Source organism: Numida meleagris, chromosome 10, assembly GCF_002078875.1.
Source record: "Numida meleagris isolate 19003 breed g44 Domestic line chromosome 10, NumMel1.0, whole genome shotgun sequence".
Taxonomy (NCBI): domain Eukaryota; kingdom Metazoa; phylum Chordata; class Aves; order Galliformes; family Numididae; genus Numida; species Numida meleagris.
Genome location: NC_034418.1, coordinates 12,673,379 through 12,700,724, shown reverse-complemented (window position 1 = coordinate 12,700,724; position 27,346 = coordinate 12,673,379). Strand labels below are relative to the sequence as shown.

The 27,346-nt window shown below is 35.1% G+C and overlaps 2 long non-coding RNA genes across 12 annotated transcripts in view; both read right to left on the bottom strand.

Annotated features, from left to right (window-relative positions):
* Positions 1 to 27,346, bottom strand: part of LOC110404437 — a 249,209-nt gene that overhangs the window by 192,329 nt on the left and 29,534 nt on the right. The window lies entirely within an intron of this gene.
* On the bottom strand, positions 5,814 to 26,499 carry LOC110404438. 5 transcript variants are annotated; one of them, XR_002442251.1, is made up of 6 exons: positions 26,374 to 26,499; positions 17,726 to 17,794; positions 15,895 to 16,031; positions 11,084 to 11,175; positions 10,721 to 10,905; positions 5,814 to 9,508 (listed from the first exon to the last, which is right to left on the bottom strand). It is a non-coding gene; the product is annotated as an uncharacterized LOC110404438 (long non-coding RNA). The 5 variants fall into 5 exon arrangements; XR_002442254.1 differs by lacking the exon at positions 17,726 to 17,794 and having other exon boundaries at positions 26,374 to 26,498; XR_002442252.1 differs by lacking the exon at positions 15,895 to 16,031 and having other exon boundaries at positions 26,374 to 26,497.

Below are 27,346 nucleotides of genomic sequence, written 5' to 3'. Positions count from 1 at the left end.
ACCATAAACACTTTCACAAGATTCTGAGGAATTCTGAGAACTCTGTCTTGTGATATATTAGATATTAAGCTTCATATCGTATATGTAGGGTATATCCCCAACACAGTGCCAAGGGCTTCCTATACATCTTTAGGATTACCTTTTTTTTTTTCCTTTCTTTATTAGAGATTCATTTCTTAAGTGGACTGGAGAAGCTATCAACAGATTTAAGAGTAGTGTTGTACTGTGATTAATTGTAGTAGTAACATCGTAGGCTTGTTATTAATCTGTTGGACAAGTAAATAAATGGGGATAGTCTTCCAGTAGGTTTTCTCCAGGCTTACATTGCATGATGCAATTTAAACTAATAATAGATAGAATGAAAGAAATATGTAAGTGTTAGAGTGATGTGTACCATCAAACTATCTGACTGGGTTGCAGTTTATCTAATCGCAAGTATGATTTGGCTCAGTGGTATCATTTAAGCATGCAAAAAGTAAGATCAATCATATACTGATACAGCATTTTGAATAAAATAATACACTAAACTACAATCACACTAGAAGAAAAAATATACATATCTTCATAATTTTTCAGAAAAAAAGTAATCGTAGTTTAAGTTTTGATGCCTATTTGAGGAAAGATTAAGATGCTTGTTTTATCCCACATAAAACAAGCATCCCCTTTGAAATCAGGTTCATTTAAATTTATCTGTTCTGAAAATTTTACACTCCTAGGAACCTGTCAAAATATCTTCCATGGCCTTCCCAAGGTAAACAGAATTGCACCAGTATAAGAAGAGTCCTTTCTTCTAAAAAGAAAAGGGGTGAAACTGTAACTTCTTTGAAGCCAAAAGACACCTGATTTAGCAATGGGTCAATAGATGTTGTCACACACACCTTATCTTCTCTTTATTCCACGAAATGGAAAGCACAGGAGAACAAACAATTACCATTCAATAGTAGAAAATATAACCATGTGTTATTCCTGAGGAAACTCTACAAAACACAGAGCAACTGAATGATACGTTTCACTTTTCACTTAAAGACATGCATTTCACAGAAATCAGGCAGCATTTTGCCTGTTTCATTTTCAGTCTGTTTTAAAATTAATAGAATTACGGGGCCTGTATTTCCTTACATGTCGTGGTTTTATACACTGAATAGATTTTATAGATGATTCTATATACCAATGATTAAGTTTACTGAAGAAAAAAGTGAGCTGATGATAATGCTAAATTACAATGAGAGAAAATAAAGCAAAGATTACTTCAGATATTTTATTTTACCAAGGGCTAGGGTCTCAACTGCTCTCAGCAATTCAAACAGCAGTCATAACCTTAACTGTTTTTATATTTAATTACACTATGGTGAATGCAATTCATTCTACTTTTTATTCCTTATTAATGTCTTCAGTTCTCTACCAAGCACTCAGCATGATGTTACTTCTTAGTATGTAGTGAAATGCTGAAGATTGTTCAAAATTTTTAACTTCTCTCTTAATCCACGTAGTTCCTCTTTAAAGTCCATGATAAACATTCTCTATAAAAATAAAGCTAGCCTCTAGAAAGCTAAGGAAGCCACCAAGCCACATTTTCCTTCCACTTCCATTTTAAGTCAGTAAATGCATTCATTTAGGCCTTGTTGAATAAATTCAAGGAGGCTACTACTGTAATTGGTGTTTTTTAAAATATCACAAGTTCTAATACCTAATCATATTTTCACATTTTGAGACAGAACATATATTTTTCTGGTAGAAAAAAAGCTGTGGCAAGATAGTAGAAAGTAAATTAAATGCCTATTAAATGCATCATAGTGACTTTTTCAACTAAACTATTATTTCAGCAAAGGACTGGCAGGGTCAGGGTGGGAAAAATTCAAACTTCCATTCTATGGAAAGGGAAAGCTGAAATAAACTACAGATAAAATAATAGAATTATTAATTTTACACAAATTAATAAAAGTAAAAATACTTCTCAAAGAAGTTGTGCCATCATAAACTCTCCCATATCAGGACATTAAAATTGTATTGGATGCCTAAATCTGTGTGCTTCTGATTACTGTTTTTTGCTGTTCTGTTACACTGGAAAGCAAGACTACGTTTTCTAATGAGTTAATTTTCTCAGTACATAATACCAAACTGAGTTGTTCCATATGATAGATTAATGTTATGCTTGCTTTTTTAAAATAAGAAATAACAGGTAATTTAATCTAAATGAAACAGCAAAACCTCAAATAGTTTAACAAGCTCAACACGTTACAGCGGAGACTAGGGCTCAACTATTTAAGTCTTCAGGAACCACCATATGCGTATTTTCAGTAACGTTTTCAGATACAATGCACAGACCATCGCATCTTCCTCTGACGCAAATACCTCCTACACAAGGCCTAAATACATTTCACAGAGAAATTAAAGCAGAACATTCAGAGACAGATTTAATGCGAAGGCACTTGTGACAACAGAAATTGATAGTTTGTTACTACGAAACAGCTGACATTTTATAAAGGAATTAGCACATGATATTTCAGTGCTTTCCAGCCTATGGTTAGCACATAGAGACAGAAAACTATGAAAAAAGAAATTAAAGAAGAAAAATGCAGTACATTGCTATATAATACACAGTTTGGACATGCAGCTGCACATGCAAAAATCCCTGACATACCTAATGGCTGTTTTGTGATCTCTTGACAGAAAATGGCAACCGCTGTTCATCTCATTATCAGGAAGATGCATGCACCAGAGAAAGCACCATCGTGTCTAGCACAAAAAGATAACCTTCCTGATAATCTTAACAGGAAACTTAATGGCTAAATAGACGGAGGTATCTGAAGTTACTTTAGAAGATATTTTCTACTGATTAGATTTCAAGAAAGCTCCACTGTTTTCTAGCTTCCATAGGCACCAATAGGAGCAGCACATTTCCATTACAAAAACAACAACAAAACAATTCAATCTTTATACCCAGATTGCATCTAGTCAAACATTTGAGGCAGAAGACTGAAGACTTAAGTTTGCCCTTCCGACTTCACTCTGGTAACAGCTTTAAGACACACAAATGGTTTCTTTCCTTTTTTCATTGTACAAAGTGGTTCTGTGGTTCAGTTATCCCACAGACTCTGACTTTGGCTATGTAAGAAACTGTACCACTGCATGTTTGAATCAAGCACATGCACATCACCAGCATCTACCAGGGTGGTTATTTCCAAGGATTGGGATCCTGTTCATAGTTTACACAGTTTCTACTGCAGGTACAAGGCACGTTCAGTGCAAAGAATCTCAGGAACATTTGGCTGCCAAGTGAGAAGGCTGTCTAAACGTCAATTTATCTTTAATAATTTTGAGATGTGAAGAGGGCTAGTTCAGATTTTTCTTCTTACCTTTAAACATTAAAGTAATTGCCTTCTCAGTGACAAAACCAACAAATAAGGCCAATCAATAGACAAAAAAACTGAACTCAAAATTTTGAGAAATTGTAATTATTAAGACTCCTTTAACTACCAAGATTTCTTTAGAAAAGCTATATTATGAAGTTCAGTGTGGTAGCTCTGCTCTAATCTGCAGAGCATCTAATTAAAAGGTCACCATTTCTGTCTGCAATCAGTTATATATGGTGAAAGCCAAGACCAAAATGAAGGACCGATTTAGCAAGGAAATCAAGCTCAATGCAACAGAAAGGTTAGTGACACAACAGAGAATCTTATCTTGTTGTGTGGAAAACACTGCTATTGAAATAAATGAAAGACCACAGTTTTCTTTTCCAGGGTTCTCTCAGAGGGTATGTTAGACTTCAAAAGTAATAAATATGACAATATTTAATATGTATGTTCAAAAATCCTTGAAGCCATTAACACCTGCAGAATAATTGATCACCAGTTTTATGTGTGTAACTGTCAAAGTATGTTGTGGTTGGCTATTACAGCCATAGGAAATGAGTACTTATGTTTCCCTTACATTCTTCAAACAAAAAGTTCGTAAATGGTTTACTGTCAACATTATCAAGGTCAAATAATTCTCTAATATACAGTAAAAGTACAGTTAGATTGAAGTTATAGCTGGCTTTAGGAAAACTGTCACTTCTTCCAAAATACATACATAACGACATAAAATAAAGTAACATTTTTCAAGATATTGCTTTATCTTTACATCTTAAATTCTGAACTGCATCTTCTGAGTCCATTACCAGTATGCTTTATTTCCAGACAGTTTCATCAAAGTACCAAAAAAAAAGTGATATATGCATGTTGAACTACTATAAAACAGTATTTCTTATCACGTTCCTGCAGTTCACTTGCTTCTTAGTGCCTTGCTTTTCTTCTCATTTCTCCTGTGGTTACGTATTTTTTTTTTTTTTTTAATCTCCTTTTAACATTTTGAAATAAATGAAAAGAAAATAACAATCCCAAAAAACTCATGCCAGTTGGCAGGGAAATTAAAAATCACATATTCAAAAGTACTTTCCCAGTTCATGAAAACATCTCTAATGAGACAGATGAAAATATGAATTGCTCCTAATGAGCTCAAAATTGCACATACTTCCCTTAGTTTAATTTTGTAAGCCTTCACAGATATTTTGTGTAATACTTTATTATAAAACAAGAAGTGGCCACAAGGCTGTGATAACCAATTTGTGAGATTAAAGTACTCAACTTGAATGGTTTCATTAACTTTTAAGTCGTGAGTCAATGTTAGCACAAAATACAATTCCTCTGCTATTCATAGAGGGTCTCAGTGACTTCCAGCCTTTTGGAGTTATTTGCAACAGGGAAGAATAGCACTTTGACTTGCCATCACTTGCACAGTTAGACAACGGCAATTAACAGCAATACAGTGAAGAATAAGGCCGTCATAGATGTGGACCCTTGTTTTCAGCTATGACACAACAGAGTCAATACAGCTCCTCCACAGTACAGCAGTATTAATCTGCATTCTCAATTAGTACATTCTACCCAGATTTGGAATGAAATGAAACAAAAACAATGAAAACAAGCTTGCTAGCTTTTATGAAAAGACTTGAGGATAGCAAGGAATGATTAGGTTACATCAGAAGCATGTATCATTACACTGCTGATAGAAAATAGAAAGAAATTGTAAGAGGACTTTTAATTTAGACAAAGAAAGGTGTCAATAATTTTAAAACCTTAGCAACTTCACTAAAGTTGCTTTTAAATATATCCACTTTGAGTGAAAGAAGCAGACTAAGACGATATGTATTTAGCTTTTTTTTCTTTATTTTTTCTTTTACTGACTGCTTATTTTTCTTCATTGGATTCAGAAAAAGTCCAATTATTGAATCATATAGAAACTGTGTGTGGCCTTTAAAATTAAATAAGTACTTTTGGCAGAACAATAGCACTTAAAAGCTAGAATAACCTTAAATCTGTGCATCATTGTGATTAGGTTGGATTTTAATATCAAGTACAGAACCAAGAAATACCTTAGTTGCCAAGATAAAGGAGCTCCCAGCACCAACAAAAGGACATTGGGTAATAGGGTGAAGCATGTGCAATGAAACATAAAGGACAAACTTGTATGATTATGTTTGATTTGTGTTGATTTAGCATCCAAGCAGAAGGGCCTTCCTGGGCAGTGAGCATAGAAAAATAAGAGATCAAATCAACTGTTTTTGATGTAGCACGGATGCACTACAGCATGGGAGAACCAGCCTAAATGAATTATTTCTATACTGAATTTCAAGTTGTGAAGATAATAAGCTGTACGTAAATTTGGTTTTCAAGGAGTCACTGGATGTTCATACTTTTAATACAAATGTTCTAAACAAAAGAGATGGAATACTTTATATATAATTTATATATGTATTTTAATATATATGGCTTGTATATGTACAAGGTGTCATTTTGAACATTGAAAACAATTACAGTAATTCACATGGTACTTCTGAATTCTGAATTTGGATGACTTCTTATATCTGTAGAAATGACATGTCTGGCATGGGTGCAGGAGAGTGTGCTAGAGCTGCTGCTGTTACAAAAATAAGAGATTCAGTCAAAAAGCCAAAAACTGAACATGTGTACTGGAATCTTGATGCCAGCTTTCAGTATTGTAGATATGTTTAGCTGAGTCTGCAATTAAAACAAGATAATGGACTATAGAAGTGTCCCCTGCCAGTAAAACTGTTTAATTTAAAGCATTTTGGTTCAATTTTGTTCTAGCTCTCATTCTCATATTTCAAACTAATTTAAGATATATTTACTACATATATTTCTATACAGTAAATATTACCATAATTGTCCTACACTGTAGTAAATACAATTGAGTTCAGTCTTTAGAATGGTATTAAGATAAATGGTATCCTGAACATAAATTACTTACATGAATAATTCATAAGAACTCAATTTACTCAAAGATAGTCCTACATAACCAAGTAGTCAAGACATTAGTTACCACTGATACTAGTAACATAGTAGTCACAGAAACACTAAGGTACTACAGTGAATGTTGTTTTTTGGCATCACTGACATTTGGTCATCTGGTATCCTTGCAAGGAACAGGCGATCAGCATTTCAGAGGGTTTTTAACAGACCCCTAACGCAGATTTGCTAAACTTATGTTAAATGCATTATCTTGTCAGTTTTGCATCTTCCGTCCGGATTAAACCTGTGATGTACAGATTGCTAGAGAGGAGACTATTTAAAGTCAGATGTTAAAGCACATTAAGTAATTTATGCACTCATTCCAGGTGCTCTACATAGATATTTCAGATAGCAATTTTCTTAATATAGCTTACATAAATACATAGAATTTAAAGAACAGTAGACACCTAAGTAACAGTTTATCATTCAGGAGATGACAGTTCCATATAAATATACATTACCAAAGTATGTATGCAATCGTACGCAGCTTCTGAATGTATTTAATAATTCACAGGTAGATTAAGGGTCAAACTAGACTTCTGCTTTGACATACACACAAAAATATTAAATATAAAGGCTTGACAGAACACTGTTACTTTCCTCTGTGACCCAATCAGCAAATCCAAATATCTTACCAAATTCCTTCTTTCTACTACAGACGCTTATTGTGCTGGGTTCTCAAAACGCACCTATCTCATGAGGCTAGGCCAATCCTCTGTACTGCACTTCCAAAATCCAAACTGTTGCAATTTTCAGCAAGTTCATACTTAAGTTCTGTGACCCTCTAAAGTTAGTTAGAAAAAGCACTCCAGTGAAATTTCAATGAAGATAATAGTATCCTAAGTCCCTCCTGTAGTTTGAAAACAGTGAATTATTTAGAATTTCCTACAAAGACTGTACTGTAGATTTTTACAATTAATTTCCTATGCCTGAAGACAGAACATTGATTCCTACATAAAAAGGTTAAGTTCACCGAAGTCAAGGTGCAGGATGTTAGCATCATGTTTTATTCATATGTAGTATAGTTTATTTTATAAAATTATGATCATTATTTTCCGCCTCAATTTCATTTTACATATAATTATAACAGCATTTAAAAGCTAAGGAATTTTCCAGCAATGTTTACCATTTGATGAGACTAGTGATGAGATCAAGGGGAGGGGAAATTATCAGCATATTGTGAACATTACCAGACTTCCAATCAGAACTTAAAGTTTGATATCCATATATTTTGCAAAAACCGTCTGTGTTAAAACAGTTCTGAAAGAGCCCAGGGTGCCAAATAGATTGAGTCTGGTAGTAAGAACCACAAGAGTTCAGTAAGCAGAAGGAGAAAAAAATGCAACAAATAAGAGATGTAGAAAAGATAGAGGGTAATATATGCATTGGTAATATCAGGAACACAGAAACACAGTTTGATTAAGAAATGATTGAGTCATGTAGTACTGGTAGCACCTGAATAGAATGTGTTCAATAAACAAGAGAATGAAGAGGTCTGAAATCAGAAACAGATGTCTGGACAAGATGTAGGCATGGCAAGAGAAGAGGGAAAATCCTCTTGGAAGAAGTGGAAGGTCCTGAACTGTATAATCCAGTGTATTAGAAAAAAACTACGTGTATGTATACATACATACATATATATAAATTAAAAATGGCAACAAAGCAAACCAGGACAGAATCTGGGAGGTGATATGAAATCATCCAAAGAATGTGCAAGCTGTAAAGAACATTCAGTTATATTTTGGCCTGAATGCAGAAAAACAAACAGGATGCTGTTGAGCATGAACAAGCCTCTCTCACTCCTACTAGCTCTTGAAATTCTTTATAACGAAGTCTAAGTGTCCTTGAAGTACTGCTGGTCAAGCATGGGCATAAAGGACTGACTGAAGTTACTCTTCCTGCACTTAGGAGAAGTGATTATTCTATTACAGTTCAAAGGTCTCTCCTTTTCATAATGGTTATCTGACTGAAACAATGAGTAACAGGGAACAAACTGCAACCGGTTTCATGCTAGAACTGCAAAGGTCAGAGCTAATGCAAATTTTTTGCAAAAGTCTGCATGCTATGAAATTCCATGGAAAGACAACCAAGTCATGGTATTAGATCTCATCTATTTCCATTGATCTTAAACTGCATTCAGAACAAAGAATAGCTGAGGAAACTTCACATATACAATATGCAGGTGTTGGAACAATACTGTTTGGAGTACTTATTTGACAAAGTGCAGCTCCATTCTACTAAATACTTTCATACAGGATGCCCCAAAATCAAGCTTTTATTATGAACCTTAAATGTTCTAATTTCAGTTTTTGAAAAATAATCCCATTTTTAATGTTGCATTTACTTAGCTTTCAAAATCCTATCTATATTATGCTTTGTGTGTTAACATGAGCAGAGTGATAATCAATTCCATTTAGCACACTGAACCGATAGAAATAATTTCATTACACACTAATACTGAAAAAGTACTGGGATGAAACTTTCTTTACAAAGGGCCTTTTAGTAACACCTACTTTTATTAGCAGTTAATATACTGTACAGGTACTACTAAGATTTGCTCTTCAAAATTTTAATCCAAATTCTTCTCTAGTTATTATATGTGAATACTACCATTAAAAATAATTATGATATTCCAAGTTTACAATGAAATAACAACCAAATTAAAAATATTGGAAAATAATTGTTGAAAATGAGAGGATGCGCTCAATTATGGTACAGATTCAATTCTTACTGATATATTTTCATTTACCTAGTAATATTCCTGATTTTTCAAAAGAATAAGTATTTGTCTTTCCAAATGAGAATGAAAACAACATTAGAATGTACACCTGGATATCTTTAAAAAAAGTAATTCATAGGTCTTGGAAAGCTGTTAAACTGTTGAACTAGAAACAACTCTAATCAAAAGAACCTTCCGGCAATGACAGAGCACGCAGCCCACTGTGCAGGCATATAGGGATTTAATAAACCCTAGGTAAAGATGTCTTTAAAATGCTTTTCCTGTTGATCGTGTGTAAAGTAAAATAATATTATACTCTGTGACTAAACCCTAAATCAGCACTCCGGAAGATTGGTCAGCTCCACCCAGGGCAGTATCTTTGAAAACAGTCTTTCCTTCTTCCCATCCTCCCCTTTCAGATAATTCAACTTGGCAGTGCCTGCACAAGATTAAAAAACAACACTTTCACTGTCATGCAAACCCAGTCTCTTAAAGAAACAGAGAATGTGTTTGGAAATGAACAAGCAAAACCACCCTTACAGCTTCCCTTTTAACACACACCTGAAGAGCTTAAATCTTCATGTCCAGCCAAAAAGAAAAAAAAAAAAAAATCACACTACTTTCCAAGTTACTAGATTTCAGAGTCTCAAATGATTGCATTAACCTGCAATTCAGGATTTTCCCCAGCTAGGTAATAAATGGTTGTCTAGTGTTTTTCTTTTTTCTTTTTTTTTCCATAAAGTTCATAAATCTACAGAATACAAATCCATTTTAGTGCTCAAAGAATGAAACGGTTATGCTTTTGTTATTCAGCTACAAGGCACTCTAGAAAAGTTGAAACCTGTAAAATGAAATCAAAACTTACTCATGAAAACATAAGAAAAATATCATGTCAATATGCTACTGAAAATTATCATTAAAAGCCTATTCAGTTTCTAAAAAGACCTTAAGGTTTTAAAATTGATATTCTCTACCAGATGAGTAAGGCAGGGTCTGAGAGTGCATTTGCATAAAAGCTCTCTGCCTAAAATACTAAAAAAATTTTAAATCTGGACAAATAGAACAAATCTTCTGGAAAAAAGTTTCAGATAATATTTTACAAATGAAGCGATCAGATAGCATGCAGCACTTTCATTCATAGATAAAACATTATTTACTAAAGTGTATTGCTGAAGAGTTTGTGAGTGAAATGCCACCCCGCATAATTTCACACTGCATAATTTTCCTAAACAAAAGTTTAATGATAACATGTGTGTAATGAGTTTATATGTCTGCCAGTTAGTTGGACTTTGCTGCATTTTCTCAGATGATTAATTGCTACTAGAATACCTCCCAAGGAGTTTGGTTGGCTAGTTGTAGGCTAAACTGTAAAGCCTTATTATAGACACTGAAGTAGAAATGCAAAGCAAACAAAAACGGACTTTAAAGGTTTTTTGTGTTGAAAGAAAGTGTATTATGGCTCTAGAAATCTTTATAATTTATTTTCATTTTCTTAACTATTGATTTATTATTCTACACCATCCTCTAAATATTCTTCTTTGCTCTGACCTCTACCAAAAAATGCGCTGATAGGAACTTTTAAAAACTCAGAAGAATTAGATGTTTGATATGTATTCATATATATAGCTAATGAGGACACAATCACATTTACCCAACAGATAAGCTACCAGAAACTTCCAGATACTCAGATCCCAAAGTAACTCTTCGCAAGTACCATCCTTTCCAGTCTGAAGTCTTGGATGAAACAGACAGGGACTTCAGAGACTTCCAAGGCAAGCTGCTTACTACAACTGATGTAATTCTGCATCATTTCTTCAAATCAATTAATTAACATTTCTGCAATGAAATGTAACACGCTGAGTCAATAGACTAGCAGTACAGACCACAACTTCTCTGATTTTGAAATCTTTCAAGATTTATACCAAGGGATGAATTTAATTTCTGTCAATGTGCCCATTGCGCAACATTGGTTTTACAACTCGACAGGCAAATCTCATTGGAAAAGAAAACCTACCATGCCTTATGAGCTTCTTATGTGCATTAATTTTGCAGATTCAGGATCTTCATCACCCCACAAAACCAATGGAAGTCACAGGTCCTCAGAAACTGTGAATTAATTAATTCCAAAGACCAAAAATTAGAGACATCTTCAAAGGTGGGTATTCATTCAGTCACTGGTTTGAATTATGTTCTCTCCCCATTCTCTCCAAAGCTTGTGACTACGTCCTTTATGAGGATACAGGTGTAACTATCAATATGCTATCTAAATTCATCACCAAGGTTTTTTTTTTTTCCCCCCCAGGTACAGATAAAGGCAAACTGGCTGGATTTTGTCTGCTTTAAATTCTACTTAAACATTTTCCACTTTGTTTATCAAGTTTAAACTTGTCTTTTGAAACAAGTTTGTTATTCAATCCAGGGCAGAGTTACTAAGAAGATGTCAGGTTTTAAATTTTCCATCCTACATTAGAAATTGGAGTGGATTCTGTACATGACGACAAAAGGAAACAACTCAGTTACTGTATTGCCCATTCATAAATCTCTTGTAACTCCCACAACATACACTCTGCATCATTTCTTGAAGCTTTAAGTAATTTTTTTGTTGTTACATATTGTTTTAGTGCTTAAGCATCTCATTTTTACAACTTGTGAGAGAGCACAGAACGAAAGTAATTAACCATTTCTGTACTGACAAAATTATCTAGATTACAGTCAGCAAATCTACAATCTTGAATTCTGAAATAACTGAAAATTTTGAGGGACAGAAACAGCTTTGAATTGCTTAAATAGCTTTGTGCTTATACAGTGATCACTGCAAACAAAGCCAAAAGTATATATTAAGGTTTAGGTACTGTCAGGATAAAAATAATAACGACAAAACACTAAACACTTCTCCTCTTTACTAGACCTAAGGGATTTTCATAAAGATATCTGAGAGGCAGAAAGAGTCTGATTTTTGAAAATGCAGAATAAAGTTTATGTACTTCTATTGATTAGTAGAAGGTTACTACGGGACACAGAAATAGAAAACTATGTTAATAATAAGACCATAGCTAAATTATTTCTGTAGGCTGCAATAGTGATGAATAGAGGTTGCCATGTACTCAAAAATACAATCTGAAATTACAATACTGTGTCAAGGGGCAATGCTAGCTTTGTTAATTCAGTAAAATCAAATTATATTTACTTCATAAAATACTAATTACCAAGTGAGAAAAAACTGTTTTTAGAAGTGAATGAACAAATTGATTAGTTAGTTACCACTCCTACAGTTAGTGGATTTAGAAACCTAATCCTCAAAAAGTATAAATGAAGGAAAACTGCTTGCAGAACCTCTTGCCTCTTTGCTGCATTGAGCATCTTACAAGTAATCACCCAGAAGTGAAACGAGAAGTTCCAAGTTGTGGTTATCAAACAGCCTATTCAAGATAAGGCTACTTACCATGGCTACCAAATTTGTAATCACACTATACCCGTTGGGTCACTTGTTAGCATATATGCTATAACCTACAATCAATTACAAAGAACAGGCAGCCAAACACAGCTTTGCTACCTAACAGACAATTGTCTGTGAAAAGGAAGTTTGCACAGAATTAGAGCATTTAAACATCTGTACCTTGTTTTCCTCAATTACAGATCTAGCCATTACAATATATATGTTAAAAACATTAAGTTGGTATAGATGTTGAAACTGCAACTTTAGAAAGACAGTAATTTTTTGCTAGGAAGAAAAATGAATTACAAATGTGATATATAGCTCTAAAAATGGCCACCCCCCTTTTTTGACAGAAAAAAAAAAGCTGCATAGTAAATCTTTCTTAGAAGGTCTGAACCCATATGAATAGCACAACAATATCTCAGGCAGGAAACGAGATCATATATTTACCACCATGAGTTTCATACATGCTGACAACAAACACACTGTGACTACTATCAGAAACAAAAGTCTATATTACCTCTTTTCAAACAGAGGAAATGCTGGGAAGACAGATAAAGCTGTCGTGAAAGACAGCCCTGTAGCCAGTAATCTTTTTCATTATTTTCAATTTCCTCTTGGTCTTTTCTTATTCATCATTTCTGTATGAATATGTAATTCTGACACTTCTAATATTACAGTCAATAGTACATTCACCATAGTGATAATTAAATAAGAAAAATGCACATTCAGGATGCACGCAACCAGTGTGAATGAACTGGTTACAATTTTTCTTTGAATTTTATTTTAATGCTTTCCAGATATTACATTGTTTAAATAGCTGATTATATTTTTCTGCCTTCTTATCTAATTTGGAGAGTTAATGTTTTTCAAGAGACATTTCAACCAGAAAGGAAGGAGTAAAACTTTTTTTTTTTTTAAATATGAGCATCTGTATTTGCATATTACACGGCAGTAAGGTAAGAAAAAACATATTTGTTACTTTGCCTTTCTGACTAAAATCTTTGAAGCTGCGTGCCTTACATATTGCATCATTTTGCACTTAGCTAGAAATGCTCAGATATCATGAGAAAAACAAATTTTTTTTTTAAATGTACTTCAGAATGAAAAACATCAGAGCAAGGCTTAACCATCCTCTGAACAGAAAGCGTCCTCTGGAAGGTCAGCAATGACAAGGATTTATCTTGGAACCAATCATTTCAGTATTTTCATCATATTACCCTGGCACAAAAAACAGATAAGCACTGCTAAAACAAAGTTAGGACTACTGTCAATAAAGAGTAAAATGGGGTTACACTAAACTGCATTATCTCAGTGACTGAAGTTATGGAAATTGAATGAAAGTCAGAAGTATAAAAGACAATTCAGCTAGCAACTAGCAGGAAAAACCTACCGCTAAACCAAAGTCCTCATTGATTAGAAATGACTGCGGAGAGTAGGAATGACTTAGAAGCCACCAATGCAATACAAACCTACTCCTAACCAGATAATATTTGTATAAGTCAAACAATGCCATTGCAAAAAAACCAAATGAGGTATATTCACTGGATTTATTGGTATTAATCCTATATAGAAAGTATCATCAAAACAATTTTAAATAGAATACGATACTTTAAACTCATTTTAAATATATACAGAGAAACATATACGGAAAACAGTACTGGAATGACATCAAGTTTGGAGTTTTTATGAAAGGATTTGCTGATGCATCAGCATGAAGGCTAAATGGAAACGAATGACTTACGAGTACATACACACACTGTGTCAGGGTTCTGCTTACATGCATTTACAGCATATAATGTTCTGTAAACGTTATGTCTTCGGTAGCCCTTGCTGTTGCTGTTCTTGTCATCAGGAGAGCTAATAAAACTTGTTGGCAGACAGAGGTCAGTCTCTTCAAGCTACTGTCTGCCAAAGCCTTCACATCCACTGCTTTTGTCCCCTGCCTGAGGCTGGCCTTGCAGACCAGTTCTGATACCCTCCCCATGAGGAATCCCCTGTGAATGTGCCTGGTACCCAAGGCCCTGGTGATGCAACCACAGAGACTGTTGTTACAGCTCTGCAGTGGTATATGGAACAGATACAAGCATAAACCTAACATGTTTTAGAGGAGAGAGGGAAAAAGTAAACAAAATTATTAAAAGAACTGTTTACCACAAAGACCAAAGCAATTTAGGGTTAGAATCATATAATCATTACGGCTGGAAGAGGCCACTGAGGTCATCTAGTCCAGCTGCCATTGACAGTTCATAGATTTAAGCTGGAAATTTTCAATTTTCTACTATTAGAGATATAACTGGAACAGTTTCAGGTGGTAAATACAAGTGACAAAATAACTTTTACAATTTCTCTTCATAACTTAAGGAAGAAATTCCTCTTGTGTTAAGCAATTGATAGGACTTGAAGGAATTGTCTGGAAAGATCGAGTCTAGTCCCATGATTCCACTTCTCAACCCTATTAATTTCATCAACACAGAACTTCAGTAGGTTGTTCCTCACTCTTCTATGGAATTACTTATACCCAGGACACACACTGGAAAATCAGTGTCAAATTTTTACCAAAAGAGCAGGAGTAGTATTACAATGCAAATGAAGAACAATACCAAAATATCAAATATACAACTGTCATATTTCCTGTAGAAGGTGGGTCAAAATTATCTGCAGCCCACAGTTAGTCAATTATAAAAGGCAGTTTATATCCAAATGATCTTGCATGCTTAGCTAGACATGATAGATTTATTAGCTGTTGATATTTACTTTATACAATTAAAAAGAGATAAACGGGTCCTACCTTTATACTTAGGAAACTATTAGGAAGTTGTTGCAACAGCTGTTGCAAATTAATCCACCATAATGCTTCTACATTCTGCCATTAGTTACACAATAAAATCAGAGCTTCTTGAAAAGCAAAAATAAAGATGTGTGAAATAGTTTTAACTACATACTTAGCTTACGAAGAAGACTATTCCTTTCATTTCAATTCACATTTCCCAGAAATTTTAAAGAAAGATTTTACTTTGAACCCATTTATATTTCAGTACAAGTTTATAGTTCAGTCCAAGTGAGATCCTACTTGAAGCTACTTTCTTCATAACATCCCAAAGACCACAGAATTTATTTTCTCTCTTCTCCTAGTAAATACACTAGGAATTTATCCTCAACTGATACAAATAAACTAACTACATATGCCAAAAATCACAGAAAAGCATTCACTTTGTTTTGTTTTATATTCAACCTTCAGGAGCTTTTTAATACACCCTTCTGTTCCTACCCTCTTAATGAAACGACTGGGAAGACAGAAGGGTGAAAGGATGAGAAAGGATTTAGGAATACTGAAAAATAAGTGAAATTGAAGGGAAAAAAAACTATTAGGAACTTTGGAAAATTACCTGTCACCAATGATGTTCAGCTGTGAAATGCTGGCATCTTAATATCTTCATCTAAGGCATTTCCCAAATGCTTCTTTTGTTACTTAACACAACTTAAATAAAGGCAACATTCCTTGATGAAGAGCACAAGGTAGGGCCTAGAAGTTTAAGTTGAGTTATATTTGACAAAATTAGTCTAACTTTTCAAGACTGAAATGCCAAAGTTTGAGTTAGAAATTCTATTCTGCAACAGGCTCTATTCTTTCTGAGATGGAAATAAAAAAACGTATTCCCAAATGCTAACTTACTTTTATGTGAATAACAGCTCCTTTTAGTAGATCCTTTTACTGTAGTTAACAGCCTCTGTTTTGCAGTGGCAGAGGGAACACTTCTGCTAGTGGTAAGCATAATTGGAAAAAGTCTTCACCATTTCAGAGATAAATAGAGCTAGACAAGTATATAGATATCTATATAACAATGTTTCGTAAAACCTTTTTATTTATTCAATTAATAACTACTCTTATCTAAGAAGGATAAAAATATTTAATGATATTGACTATCAACGTTCTATGCAATGTTAATAAAAACAAATCAGAGGGATGCTTCACTAAACAATGTTAATTATATTTACAGTGAAATAATCATCTAGTAACTGTGCTAAGCTGGCCCAGCCGCACCAACCATATGTAATGCCACATAATTTAACTCCAGTAGGATGTTACAAAGCAGCAAAGTCATGTATGGTTCAAGCTTATTTAAAGAAGCATAAGAGACTGCAAAACCACTTCTAAAAACATTCAGCTTACACAAACGTGACACATTTTATTGTACCTGCTCTAACGAGACAAGGCTATATAGATATGCCAAAAGAAAAGAGCTTGAGTTGACATCTGGTGCTATTTGAGAAATATACAAGACGGACAACAATAACTGTACAGTAAATGATGAAAATAAAAGAAAAATAAGATGCATAGAAAAGATCCCAGCATATCTAGCATCAAGAGATAGACGTGAGACTCCAATCATACACAAAATTGATTCCTCCTAAGCAGTACCTAAGAAAGCTATACCATTAAAAGAAATAAGAATCTACTCTTTCAGGATGTGAAGGTTGAACATATACAGAAACAACTGATCACTACTTATACACATACCCCACAGTTCACAAGGACAGTAAGTACAGTTCATGTTCAAAACAGCATTATATCATTTTCAGTAACACAGAAGTTTTGGGGTCCATCCACTCAATTTGGAAAAAGGTTTTAAGCCAGTTCATGTTAAGAGCAGTACGACTGTAAGAGGATCAAGAAAATAAGATCTGCTTCCTTTAAAATACACTTTATACTGAGTTAAATCTGCACTGTCTTTTTCTTTTCCAATTTAATTTCAACATTGAGACATACAATGATTCAGTAATAAACATGACTGGTTGACTTTATGATATTATATGAATTGTCATAAAGAATGCTTTCTAGTTGAATTAATGTGACAGGTATGTAACAGATTCAGTAAAAATAAAGTCACAATATGCCATAATATTTCACAAATGAAAAGCCGTACTCTAATTACTGCTTATACTGAAATTCTAAACAACCATTTTCATATATTTACTTTGCTAAGCAATCTATTATTTCAGTGCACCCTATGCTGAAAATGCAATGCAGTTAGAAAGCAAAACAGTGATAGATTTATTTATCTTTCTTACTTATCAGAAAAATGTCAAGAGCTAACATGATAAATTAAACAGCTGGCAAATCACAGAAAACTCTGGAAAGCATTTGCAAACAGAATCAAATGTACAAATGTTTATTTTTATTTCTATGTTTTATTCTTCTTAGTTAAAACTATTTACCTGAAGTGCTTCTTCACTTCTTAGAACTGAAGCAAATCTTGTTGCTTATGCAAATCAAGCCTCAAAATACTGTAAAGTGAAAAGGAGAAGGAACTTCCTAGTAGTCGTTTTTGAGACAAGGCTTTAAGTCCTCCCAAGGAACAGTTTTCATTACAAAGAGAGGAGTAAATTTAAGTATTACCAAATGATGTAGAGGTCTTCTACTCATACAAGTATTTCAGAGTACCAGCCAAATTTTGGTAACAGGCTTAACTCTTTAGAAAACATCCGCTTACAAAAAGTAAAACATTTACCACAATTTATTGATACTGGTAAAAATACATCTCATGTGAAAAGTTTCTGCAAAATCTTGGCAGTAAAAAGGATGCAAAACAACCAACAGAATAATGTTTTATCACTGAGGTAGGGAAAAAAAAAGTGGATTATAGCCTGCCTCATATCTTGCTGAATTCCTTAAGAAAAGAAATCCAGTCGTACTCCCAAGAGGAATATTATGAAAACACATTATCAATAGAAGAAAATGTACGAGGACTACTTCAAAAGTAACGTCTATTTCACGTAGGTTGCTTGGAAAGTAATGCCTCCTACTTATTTCCATAGAAATTACAACAATAACGCTATTTGATAGAGCAAGTTCTCAGACACAAAACATTATTTTTCCCAACATAGTCATCATCATTAGCTATGAATTTTTGTCAGCCATGAAAAAGAGTCTGCGTGTCATGCTCACAAAAATCTTTACCAGCAGAGGTGACCCACAGTCATCATTGCCAATGCTGAAACGCAGGACCTAACCACCTCATGGTGATCACATCCACTATTTGGTCTCCATAAACATTCAGCAAGCGTCTGTGAACGTCAGTGAGTACAATTCTATCTGCATGGAGGAATTCAATTCCATCCCTTTGTTTCATATGCACTTCAACGTCAGATGCCGTTTTGTCACACTGCTACCATCTGTCACATGGCAACAAAATATAATGAAATATTGTTTGAAGTTTGAATCTCTACTGCCACACCACCACCATCTGCCTCTGATGCTGTGGGCCAATACAATAAAATAGGAAGTACTACTTTCGGAGCAGCTCTTGTATTAGGTTGGCCTCTAAAAGAGAATTTCCTTCTTGCTGCCCTCTTAATTTACAGCATTTTCACATGAAAAATCAATTTCATAGGCCCTTTTTCAACATCTTTTCAAGTTATTATGAAGAAAAGGCATTTTAATGGGAAATATTTATAAAAAACATGATTAGAACATATATGTCTTTACTTACCACATACAAGCACATTAACAATTAACTGAATCACTGGGTTATATGGGGACTGGTTTTTCAAATGCAGGACGTACAAAGTTCATTGGACTTCAGCCTGCTTATTACATCTGTCTACTGGGCCACTGATGCAAGATAATATGAATGGCAGGACCAACAGACGTTGTTTAACCATATTCCAAATTTAAAAAATCACTAGATGTGCTTTTAAAGTTACCATTTCTTCTCAATGACAATAGGTCTTGTGTTTCTTTCAGTTACTCCAGCAAGAGTCAATGCTGATTATTAGATAGCTTGATACAGCTCGTATCAACAACTTGTAAGGATTAGGGAGCTGTCAAAAAATATATCATTAGAGGTTTAGTGGTTATTTTCCTTCAGTAAATCACCCTAAATTAGAATCTAATATTTTCTCTTTGATGGTTCTTTGTTATCTGCAGGTGAAAGAATATAAGACACAAAAGAAATCTGACTTTGCTTGTCATTAATTTTTAATTTGTTTTGAAACATTTTCCAAATATCTTCATAGGCTTCATAATTCATTTCAAAGACTACACAGTACATATTAAGTAGCACAGTGATTGAAAAGTTATCCTAAACATCAAATCCTAAAAGTTAACTTCTATAGGTAGTGCTGCTTTTAGCACAGTGACAATGAAGGCTGTTTCTGAAGTCCACTATGAAGGAAATCCTCTGGTCTTCGAAGAATAACAGAAAATGAACAGTTTACTTTAAGTACAGTTAAAGGTTTAGTCTTCTACTTGTACAACAAAAGTTAAAAAAGACCTCACATGCACACACACAAAACAAACAAAAACCAAACAAGCCAAATCAAAACAAAAAGCCATGATCAAAATCAAAGCTAGCAGCAGTTCAACATTACTGATTTTTCTGGATCTAAACAGAGAGGTAAAATATCAGGGACCTATGAAAGGAGATTCTGCTCCAAGTACCAGGAAAAGGTAAAGCATCTGCAAAATTTGTATAAATGTGTAACATCTCTGACTAGACATGTGTCAGGAAACACAGAGTGCATGTTCCCTGGCATATATCTTCACTGAGAGACACCACTGATCGCTAACAAAAAGTGTTCTCAGTTGTGTCTCCATCTACAAGTACTTGCAGTACTGCTCAGAGAAGCTGAATTTGTGACACAAGGCAGTTACAACACACTTCACTTTTTTTTTTGGCATCTAGTAAATTCATACAACATGAAGAGTTTTGAAAACTATATGACTGCATTCTCATTAAGAGGGTCCTGCCTTGCTAGGTTTTTTTTTTTTTGTGAGGTAAGATCCCTTTCACATATCACGTTCTCAAAGCATACTGATCACAGCAGATTGGAGAATACTATTTCCAGAAAGCACTCTCTGAGGCCAGCAAGCTCTTGGTTTCCCTGGTTACCTTCAATTTACATATCACCGAATTAGGAATTAGAACCCATTTTGAGCCAGATTTCTTACAGGTTCTATCTAGAGAGAGGTATTTAGAAAATGTTAATCTCTATATTTTTAAGGCTCCACTAAAAATAAGGAAATGAATTGTCAATATTGTATACAGAAATACAAATGAGAAAAAAAAATCAGCTGTCCTCAAGAAAATTGTGAGTTTGATGTTAGGATTACATATCCATGATTGGAATGCATAAAGTATTTGCATGGCATTAGACTTAGACAATGATCCTGACTCCTGTGTGCTTTAGAAGCAAAATCCCCAGAAGACTGCCAAACTCCCTTCAGAGCTGGCTAATACTCCTCCACAACCACAGCACAATATGCAGAACTAATTATCAAGTACAGTAGTTTTACTTTTGGACTAAACTTACAAGGACATGTCTGGAGAGCAAGATTTGGTTACAGTCACATGGATAAGAACTGACAAAACTATATATAAAGTTATACTCAGATTTTTTACCAAATACAGCATCAACTTTTTGTATGTTATTTACAGTGAGTTCCACCTCCTCCAGCTCTACTGATTCCTCAGGACTGTTTGTAACACAGCCTATCGCAGCCAGGAAAAGCCTACTACCCAATATGACATAACAGTAACATAATTAGCTTCAAGTCCTCTCTGACTGAAAGTATGCCTTTACACCTGTATTTATTTTACCACCTATAAGAAATGACCCCACAGGCACCCAGTTAACCCAGGAATGGTTCTTCATTTTTTCAGTCCTCCTTTCAGTGTTGTAATTTCATCAGCCCTCATCTGGGAAACACTAAATATTAGTAACCTCATCTTTTGTTCTGTAATGACCTCTTTATCGCTTCACACCAGTTCGTAACAGTTTATTCAAGAATAGAGAAGTGTTATAGATGTTTGGGAGGAAGACAAAGAGGAACACAGCTAACAGAAGATGAGGGGTGAAAAGCTAGGCTGAAAATAGCCAAAAGGAAACCTAGAAATGTGCAACATGAGAAATAGGAGGAGGAAGTGTAAAAAAAATGGCTAACCTTGAGAAAGGGGAAAAGGGAGATGATTTAAAAAAGTATTATAGAACATATATATTCTTAGTCATTTAAAATATGCATGGGTGAGAAGATAATTTATCTCCCTACTGAAGACTAGAGAACACAGCAGAGATCTTTTGCAACTGAAGATTTAGTTTCCATGTAGAAATCCTCAGTGTACTCTTTGTAACTTAAAGTTTTACGCTTTTCATTCTAACAGTTAAGCATAGCTTCATTTTATTAAGATTTTGTTTCTTCCTTACCAAAGAAGTACATCTAACAACTCCAAAATACAGAAGTAATGGGAAAAAAAAAATACTAGGGCTGCTCCAAAAGTTATGCCTCCTAATGTTTTATGTTGGCCCATGACATCAGAGGCAGATGGTGGTGGTGTTGCAGTAGAGATTCAAACTTCAAACAATATTTCATTATGTTTTGTTGCTGTGTGACAGATGGCAGCAGAGAAGCAGCCTGACAAAATGGCACCTTACATGGAAGTGTGTAAGAAGAAAAGGTGTGGAATTGAGCTCCTCCATGCACAAAGAATTACACTCACTGACATTCATAGATGCCTGCTGAATGTTTATGGAAACCAGTGGACGTGAGCACAGTGAGGCTGTTAGTGGTGCTTTTCAGCAGTGGCAGCAGAGACATGAAAACAAGCTGTTTTCCAAACAAACATGCAGATTTTTACTAGCACAGCACACAGGTTCTTGTTCACAGCTGGTGAAAATGCATAGCTATTAGTGACGACTACACTAAAAAAGTTCTTTGTAGCTGAGAATTTGCTCCATCAAATAGTACTAATTCTACCCTTTGTAACTGTTGTAGTTTCCATGGAAATAAATAGGAGGCATTACTTTCAGAACTATCTATGTACTATAATGGTGCTGCTTTCAAAATAGTTTTCCAGAAGTTTCAGTAATGCTTTTGATATATTTTGACTCTTTTTTTTGATAGTGTTATTTTTCATGCCGTGCATGTATTATTGTACCAGCAGAAGATACCCTTCTAATTATTGGTCAGAATTCTGCTTTTAGTCTTGTTGGACTTTTTTTTTTTTTTGAGTTGATGAAATATAAAAGGAGAAGAAAAAAATAAAATCAATATCAAGAGGACAACTGAAAATTAAACTCTCTCTGGTGATATGATCTAATTTCTACATCCCATTTGCCTTAAAGGTGTTGTCTTTGTACAGTCAATGCATAGCACTACCATTTTAAAACACAACCCAGAGAATAAGAACAACAGTTCTGCAACATTCCAGGATCTCATAAAAAAAAAGAGAGAGAGATGAAGCACTGGTAGTTAATTGTAACACACTCTCAGTATTTTCATTAAAACTAAGAAGATTTTACTCTTCAGAACACATTCTTTACTATTTCTTTAAAATGAGGAAAACATAACTAACTGCTTAATAAACTACTGATGCACTGATTTCCTCTACCACCAGAAATAAAGTTACAAATAGAACAACATGACACTGTCAGTACACAAGTGTCATTGCAGTACTTGCTGCAAAAAGATTTGTCTTGAAGGGGGACGTGGAGAGGGTGCCCACTCATAAGGTACGCCCAAGGATAAACCAGCAACCATATCTACATAGTAAACAAAGCATAGCACAAGTACGTAACATTGCAATCTTAACTATCACTGAGGCACAGTGATCCAGCCTATACTGCTGTACTGACAGAAGGTCCTTTAAATACCATTGAAAGAAAAGAAACTGCCCTGATTCCAACTCTCTCCTCCTACATCTCTCTATTAAGAGAGCTTTTCCAGTTTGTGACATGCAAGCCATTAGAAAAGTAAGTATATCACTGCAATTCTACTTTCTGCCTGAAGCAGTAAATAAAAATATCACTGATAAAGGCGTTTAACACGCCAACATCCTTCTCTATTCAGCAAGATTTCTTCTCAAACTTCAGGAGTGATTCATTGACAGTCCCATATAAAAGAGGCTACAAAAAGCAAGGCCAAAACACAAAACTGGTTAACATTAGAAAAACAATTTTTTGTGACATGTCTTGGAATCTCCGATAACATTGAACTGCAGCTAGAAAATCTCCAGCCATTAAAAGAATAAAGTACCTGTGGAACAGAATCTTACACTAGAACACAGTGATAGAGTTCTGATCAGGATCTCTAGTGACCCAAACAATATCAGAAAAAAAAATTAAAACAAACAAATCTGTAAGCAACAACTCCAACACAGGAGGAATGATAGATAGCTCTACATCAGTACTCTGCTGCTAAGCTGGTTGCTTTACGCATTTTCATAATCAATAATTAAATTTGCCTCAGTTAAAATAACATTAATGTTTTCAGTTTAAACTTCTCCAGAATTTACTCAACATCAGACAGTTGGTAGGCTAAAAACTTTCACAGAGTAAATTGACACTGGAGTCATGCATTCTGTTTTTGAGATAACTGCAAACAAAAAAACTGGAGAACTTGAGACTGAGAAGTTAATACCCACAAAGCTGAAAAAGTCTGTAAAGAAGGTGCTACAGTCAAGAACCAAGTAAAATATTTCCTTTTGGGAAAGGACAAAGAGGGAAGACACAATTCAATGCTTTAAAACTTATTAACAAAAGCATCTGGCCTTTAAATCCAATAACACACAGCCTGCCAGATCTTTTTCATTTCATTTATATTCCCCTTTCAAAAGGCTTTCTTTATCTCTTTAATGAACTTTGATGTTCTGACACTACCACAGAATGGCAAAACATAGATACTTAAATTAGTCGAATAATTAAAATTAAAATTAACTCCTGCAGAAGTCAATATATGATCTATAAATTGAATATTCTGTTGGATAGGATATAATGAATATTGTGGGATATCACACATGCTATAATTTATGAGGAATAATGGCTGGCTCTACTTCAGTTTTCAGCCTGAACTGTTTGAAACCCGGAAAGTTACAAAACATTTCAAATTTTAGCCTTCTTTCTGACTAATTTGGAGCCAAGTCTCCAACTTAAACTTTCACATCTTGGGCAAGTATGCCAGTTAGGGTACATTATATTCTGGAATGCACTGATCTTCTTTGCTGAAACAATTTCACTTAGAATAAAGCTGCTGGAATAGTTATGAAAAAGTCTAGGATCCACTCACCTCACTTTCCAGGTGAGCCTAAAGCACAGCGATTGTACATGCGAAAGCTATCTTTCATCTTGCCCCAGAGGACCACCACAGAACAGAACATGTCCTTCCAGCAACCAAATGACAAGGTTACTCAATACACCTCACCAGGTTGCAAAAAATTATCTTTTTTTTTTTTCCTGACAAAACTTCCTGGTGAAAGTGCAAAACCATTCAGGTTAATAAAAATGACCTTTTCCTGGGGGAAAGGGTACACAGCTATCTACTTCAGATATAAGTTACCCAGTCTTGGGTTTCAACTGGCAAATATTTCTGAATATCGTACTTTATACTTTCTTTTACAGAAAAAATAGTGACATGGCAAGAGACTCCTTTTATCATTGTAGAACAACGTTTCACCTTTTTTCCCTCACAGAATCACAGAATTGTAGGAGCTGGAAGGGTCCTCTAGAGATCATCAAGTTCAACCCCGCTGCAAAGCAAGCTCCCTACAGCATGCTGCACAGGTAGGCATCCAGGCAGGTCTTGAACATTTCCAGAGGAGAGTCCACAATCTCCCTGGGCAGCCTGTTCCAGTGCTCCGTCACCTCACTGTGAAGTTCTCATGCACATTTGTGCAGGGCTTCCTATGCTTCAGTTTGTGGACATTTCCCCTTGTCCTATTGCCACACACCACTGAAAAGAGTCTAGCCTCGTCCCTTTGTGTTCTGCACCTCAGACATTTACAGACGTTGATCAGAATCCCTCTCTGTATTCTTTTCTCAAGGCTGAACAGACCCAGATCACTCAGTCTTTCCTCATAAGAGAGGTGCTCCAGGATCTTTATCATCTTTACGGCCTTCCACTGCACTCTTTCCAGGAGATCCTTGTCTTTTTTGTACCAGGGAGTCCAGAACTGGATACAGCACTCCAAGTGAGGCCTCACCAGGCCAGAGTAGAGGAGGAGGATCACCTCCCTTGTCCTGCTGGCCACACTCTTTTTAATGCACCCTAGGATCCCACTGACCTTCTTGGCCACCAGGGCACACTGCTGGCTCCTCCCTTCAATTCATGTCACTTTCAGTTTTCTACTACATGCTCTGCTATATACTGGGATTATCTGACTATCGACAAGCTCCCTTGATGAACTCTCCATTGCAATACACACAAAGATTTCATTTTTTGAGACCGTAAACTGGCACTGTGATCATCTCATTTCCTGCAGTTAGCAATGAACATGCCACAACAGGAATTATATAATCATTCCTCTGCCAAATGCAAACCATCCAAAACACAAGCACCTCCATAAGCAGAATGGTCAGCTCTAGCATTGGTTAAATCCAATCCCATTGACAAAAATAATTCCCCGATGTCTTTAATAGCTTTGGATTTGTGACATTCATGAAAGTCTCCAGCAGAAGAACAAATCCTGCATTTCTCAACTCTAAGAGCATACTTTTACTGCCAAGATGTAGACTACAGTGAGAAGGAAAGTACATCATCTCTCACCATGTATTTTCATTTTTGTTACGGATCACAGAAATTAGTATGGGAGGGAGAGCCAACTGCACTTCTTCCAGGTTTGGTATACACCAAATCTGCAACTGATGGTACAAAAGCATTAATACATCAATGAATACACATAGCAACTTCATTTCTCACTAGGAACACACCCCAATCATTACAACATTCACAATTACACTGACAAAAAATGTACAAATAGATACTATTCTGCTTATGAAGAAGTGAAATTGCTTCTGACAGGTTATAGGTGATACCAAGACAAGTATTCACGGGTAGGCCAATAGTCATATACAGAAAGAAGAATGAAACTCACCCAAACAGTGAAGAAGCTCTCTGACTATGCAACAGCCCCACATAGGAAGCAGCCTACATCCAAGAGATGCTCTCCCTTCAGTGGCTGGCCCTTACATGAGTCCAGGGTGGCTCCACCCTGAGTCCACCCCTTCTGGTCACCTGGGGAGCACAGGTGCAAACAATTTACCTGTGCTCCATAGGCCAGCCACACCCATTCACCAGGTGCTCAGTCTCCAGTTCAAGCCATGACCTAACACATCCCTTCAGCAACTGAGGGAAATAAAGTATGAACCTTATCCAAGGTCCCATATGAAAGACAAAGAATCTTCATTCTAATCCAAAACCTGTATTTTTCATTGTAATTACTTTAATCTCAAACTTGAACCCAGGTGGTTGTCTTCTCCTTATCTTTTTCAATTCTGTTCCTCAAGTTGAAGTCATGTTATTTTAATCAAACTTCTAGAATATGAGATACATATAAGTTATCTTGCATTTGCTATGGAGAAATGTCATATACTTGAATAGTTAGTACAGGCCAGCTGAGAGACAGTTACTCATTATGTAATGGTAACTTGCTCATACAACTAAGCCTTATAACTTATTCTGCTCAGGGCTTTCATAACAACCTATTTAAACTAGTGCTTTAAAATGCATTCAATAATCCTTCAAGAACATTTAGTTTATCTTTAGGTTATTTTATTAACTGTAAAGTATTCAAATCAGCATTTAATCTCACATCTACATCCATTAATCTGCCACTGTACTTTAACAAACGTGACCCTTAAAGCTGTCACTCTATTTGATTACATCCGCTGGATTTATTCTTATCTTCCCTCCCCTCCCCCCCCCCCCAAAAAAAAAGCAAATCCAACACTATTTCTTTATCATCATTGACATGCTCTCCTTCTCAGTGCCAGTTACCTCAGATGGTCACTTGAGACTCAAGTGATGCTGAGAAATATAACTCATTGCACTTCTGAAAACTAGCATCA